Genomic DNA, 5,887 nt, shown 5'->3' on the forward strand with positions numbered 1-5,887 from the left:
TCTCTCTCTCTCTCTCTCTCTCTGTCTCCCTCTCCCTTCTTTCTCTTTCTCTCTCCACGCACACATTCACATACATGTATGCATACACACATAATAATACAGAATGTTCTAAAGCCAATGTTCTAAAAAAACAAGCATAAAAATATGGGTATGATTATCAAGAGCTCATGCTACTGGGTTTCTGCCTTCCAGAGCTCAAGTTAAACAAGGGAAGGTAATAGCTCAGAAAAGTACAGCTCACACTTGTGACTCTACAGGCTGTGACAAAACCAGTATGAAGAGTTCCAATCTAAAGGCACAACTGTGAAGTTGTAAGTGAGAAACATTACAACTGTGACTGGGATGGCTGTGGGTGTAATTCACCCATCAGATGAACTGATTAAACACTAGCAAAAACACACAGAGCACCTGCAATTTCAGTGACAGAAGTGCAAGAGAGCCTTTTCCAGTTTGGACCACCTTGACTTACAGATGATGATCCATTTTTAAATCTCACATAGTGGATATGACCCACACTTCCAGGAGGGAGTTCACCATTTTTTTTTAACCTTTCACATTTTCTTCACAAGCAGGGAGGATAACACCTGGGAAGCACTTCAATCATGGTCAAGTTCCCAGCTTGTGAATGGATAATCAGAAGAAAGGAAGAGTCCAAGAGACAAGACAAAACAAAACTCTAAAAGCAAACAAACAAAACAGAAAAGAAAAAAATCACAGAATAGAAATGGATCAGAGACTTGATCTTCTATCATTCCAAAACCAAACCCAACTTGAACATTCCCAGACATACAAAATACCAAAGGGTGACTGGAAGTCTGTGGACATTAGGGTATGTATACATTAAATGTGTGAGCTGGAGGGGATAAGAGAATTCCTTTGAATTTTGTTTCAATGGTGCAATATACATTTAAAGATCACCTCATATGATCTTTGACTTCTAAAGAAGCCATTGTTATGTCAGAGGAAAGGAAGAAATTCAGGTACAGAACATGTTCTAATAACCTAAATGATGGTGCTTGGTTAGTCGTGCTTCTAAAGGCACCAAGCAAGGGAACCAAAGTCCTTCAATTGCTGCATACTTTGACCAATAAAATTTATTTTTGTCTTTCAGTCTACATTTATGATCAAAGTCAGGTAAATAAGTCTGGTTGATTCCTGTAGCAGTTTTATGCAGATAGTCTGTTATTGCAGTTTGCAATAATTTGTACAATGGTTTATTCACAAGTATGCCTTTAAGCAGAACAAATGTGTTTTTCTATAGAGTTCCTTGCTTAATAAAAATAATAAATATGTAACATCAATTTAAGCAAACTTTTATTTTGTATGTTTGTAAACTACTAAGTAAAAAAAAAACTGATATATTGTGGAGTGTGTATTTAGCATACTCAAGATCAGAAATACATTTTAAATAAATCTATTAATAAAATAAATATTTTATCTGAAAATAAAATGGGGATAATTTGATTATTTCTAGGTCATTCTAAGCTCTCTCTCTTTCTCTCTCTCTCTTTCTCTCTCTCTCTTTCTCTCTCTCTCTCTCAATCACTTTCTATCTCACTCCCTCTCATAGGTGCCTGAGGCAAATTACTTCTGTCATATAGTATCTAAATAATTGTTTCAACATGGTGCAATGTTGGAGTAACTCACAGGGAGAGTACAGGAATTGAAAACAATCAAGATGATAGTGATGTATAGTTTTATTATAATTTGAAACAAACTAAAGTCATCAGAGAGGTGGAAACATCAATTAAGAAAATGCCTCCATAAGACTGGGTTTGTAAGAAAGGCTAGGGGCAGTTTTAAATTAGTTATGGATCAGGGAGAGACCAACCCATCATGGGCTGTGTTCCTGGATTCTAAGAGAAAGCTTTTTGAGCAAGCTATGAGACGCAAGTGAGTAAGCAACACTCTACCAATACCACAGCATTAGCTCACTCTCCAAGGCCATAACCTGTTTCAGTTCCTGTCCTTATTTCTGTCAATGATGCACAACCATTCAGAAGTATAAGACAAATCAATTATTTTCTCCAAAACTTACTTTGTGTAATGGTATTTCATCACACCAAAAGTTACATTATAGCAATAACAAAGGAAATAATAATTACTATTCTCTAATAAAATAAAATACTGTGTGATCTACTTATGAAGCACATAGAGATACTAGAAAACAAATTAAAGTACCCTTCACATAGTAAATAAAATTCACAGCTACAGGTTCTTCTCAGGAGAATGGTAGAGGTCTTGGACAGAATCAACAAAATAGATTAACCCGTCGCCAAACTAACTAAAGGGTCCAAGGCTGTATCCATATTAACAAAATCTGAAAAGAAAAGGAAGACATAACAGAAATGGAAGAAATTTAAAAAAATCAGATTCTATACTGAACAAACCTGGAAAGTCTGATTGAAATGGATGGATTCTAGACAAAACTACTACCAAAGTTAAATCAAGAGCAGGTAAACTATATAAAGAGGACATAAAGAAATAGAAGAAGTCACTAAAAACTTCTCAAACAAAATGAGTTCAGGGCCAAATGGATTTAATTCAGAATTCTACCAAACCTTTAAAGAAGACCTGATACCAATATTCCCCAAACAATTTAATAAATTTGAAATGGAAGGAACACTATCTAATTCATTCTATGAAGCTACAATTACTCTAATACATAAACAACACAAAGATGTGACCAAAAGTGTGAACTTCACACCAATCTCACCTATGAATATCAGTCCAAAATCACTCAATAAATATCTTGCAAACTGAATCCAAGAACACATCAAAACCATCATTCACCACAATCAAGTAAACATCATTCCAGGGATGCAAGGTTGGTTTAATATATGAAAAGCTTTTATCTATTTTTTTTTAGATTAATGCTAACTAGAAGCCACTGGAATGGAAGGTTTATAGGACAAATAAAGGTCAAGTAAAAAACTATACTGTTTTTAATGTAATAAATCTTTAAACAATAAAAAGCACACTCACAAATTAGGATGATATCCTTATAAGAAATTAAAGAACACACATCTGTGGCAACACATGGTGATTTAGGCCTCTAGTCTCAGAACAAAGAGAGAAGAAGGTATATTTCTGTGAATTCAAATTCTACCTGTTCTACATAGCAATTTCTAGGCCCATGTTGGGGAAGGGGTGTAAAACAGAGATTCATGTTTCAAAAAAAAACAAAACAAAACAGGAAAGAAAGAAATTATTCAGAGTCACAGAATATTGAAGAAACATTATACATATATATGTATATATATATATATATACATACACACACATATATGTATATATATATATATATATATATATATATCCAAATTATGAAATTCAAGTTCAATAAAACTCAAACAATTTTGAATGGTTTTGGAGGAATATGTAAGTTGTAGATGACTGATTGAAAGGAAAACTTATTTTCCTTTAGAAGCTGGTGCTCAGTGCAGGTAGTTTCTTGGTTAGGGATAGACATTCCTGTCCACTTCAACTTTCAGTGTTGCTTTCCTCTTATACTAGTCAGGATGTGAGAATAGCCAAGAACAGCAAAGTAAATGATAGCTCATGCTGATGAGGATGTGGGGAAACGGAAACAGCTGGTGGAAGTACAAACTCTTACAGCACTGTGGAAATCTGTGTGAAGTTTGTTCATAAAACTAAAAATAGAATCTTTCTCAAAATCCAACTATAATACTTTTGATTTTATACCCAAAGGACTCTACGATCTTTTGTACACCCACCTGCTCATCCAGTTCATTGCTGCTCTTTTTAAACTAGCTAGAAATGAGAAAGGGCCTAGATGCCACTGATGGATATACCAATTGTTGAAATGCAATACATTTACATAACAGAATAAGATTAATTTATTCTGGGATATTTTAGGTGAGATTTAACCAACAATCTTCTCTGGATATTTTAGTTTTTGTTATTTTGAAGAAATGAGACAAAAACAAGAAGAAAATTTATGTGTTAGATTTTTTGTATTTAAATAGTAATGGAACTACTTTTTAACTTTTATTTGAAAGTTACATGGTCAAGGATTGGAAGAATAAAATATAAAAGATATGTAAAATTTTGATGTGTTTGCATAACCATAGAATCAAACACAAAACCTCACGTATTAAAATACATTCCTAAATGTCAGATAAAATGTATTATTGAGGTATTTATTCTCTCCAAATATAAACATATGGAATATATTTTTGAAAAATATATTAAAAAAACTATAGTACTATGACTACAAAGTATTGACAATGCCAACAATGTAAGAAATAATTCACTGATTAATGGGTGAACCAGAAGCTGGACATTAAATATATGAAATTTATTATTCTTAGCCTTACAATGTCAAATGACTCATACTGAGGGTGAAGTATGTCTTTTTACTTTTAATAAATTAGTTTCAAGGAGAGAAAGATGTATCTGTCAAGTATTTGTCATAAAAAAGATGGAACTCGAGTTAAATTCTCAACACTCATATAAAACAAGATTCAGCCACACTTGTATATAACTCCAGTGCTTCAGTATGAAGAAAAGCAGATCAAAGTGTATCTCCGATGAACTATTCTACGCAAAGAAAAATTTTACATTTGGCAGAAGACATTATATCAAAACTTAAAAATGAATGATGGCCTTGTTGGACATCAATGAGAGGAGAGGCCCTTGGTCCTCTGAAGGCTCAATGCCCCGGTGTTGGGGAATTCCAGGGCAGGGTAACAGGAGTGGGTAGGTTGATGAGCATGGGAATGGGGTATTTGATAAGGGTTTTGGGGAGGGGAAATGAGAAAAAGTGATAATATTTGAAATGTAAATAAAGACAATATCTAAGAAAAAAAAGAACTTGAGGTTTATCTACTCTTACAGATAAATAGAATTAAATACCTAATGAGATACATAAACAAAAAAAAATGAAGACTAATGCTAGAGGAGGAAGTTACCATCAGTTCCCTGGGGGCTTCAAGCCTACCAATGGTTGACTACCACATCTTACACAGACATCAACACACACAGACATTCATTCACACACACACACACACACACACACACACACACATTCACACACTCATACACAAAGGTATTTTTATATTTTAAATTAAAGAAGAAAATCAGTGTCAATTGAATGTATTCTTTCAATTGTCTTTGTTTTTGTTTTTATTATTTTTTGTTTTGTAGAGTTTAATTTTTATTGGATATTTTAGGTATTTAATTTCAAATGTTTTCATTTTTCTTGGTTTTCCCTATGGAACCCAACTCCCCCCCCCTGCTTCTAGGAGGGTGCTGGCCCACTCAACTACATCTGGCTCACAGCCCTGGTATTCCATTACACTGAGGGATCGAGTCATCACAAGACCAAGAGGAAGCTTTCACAGGACAAGGGCTTCTCTTCCCATTGATGCCAGACAATGAATGCTATCTGCTACATGTACAGTTTGAGCCAGGGGGCCCTTGACTTGTATTCGTTGGATGGTGGTTTAATCCCCTGGAGCTCTAGGGGTCTGGTTGGATGGTATTATTGTTCTTCCTACAGGGTTGCAAACCCCTTTTGGCTCTTACAGTCATTTCTCTAACTCCTTCATTGGAGTTCTTGGTCTCAGTCCATGGTTGGATATGAGCATCTGTATTTGTCAGTCTCAGGAAGAGCCTCTCAGGAGACTGCTATAACAGACTCTTGTCACCAAGCACTTTTTGTCATCTCCTGTAGTGTCTGGGTTTGGTGTCTTTATAAGGGATGGATCCCCAGAAGTGGCACTCAGTCTCTGGATGGCCATTCCTTCAGTCTATGCTGCACACCTTGTTCCCCTATTTCTTTTAGACAGGAGCAATTAGGGGCTAAAAATATTGAGATGAGTGGGACATACCCTCCCCCAACCAGGGCATTGCCTAAACTCTG

This window comes from Mastomys coucha, unplaced genomic scaffold (genome assembly GCF_008632895.1).
Source record: "Mastomys coucha isolate ucsf_1 unplaced genomic scaffold, UCSF_Mcou_1 pScaffold20, whole genome shotgun sequence".
In the NCBI taxonomy this organism is placed as follows: Eukaryota; Metazoa; Chordata; class Mammalia; order Rodentia; family Muridae; genus Mastomys; species Mastomys coucha.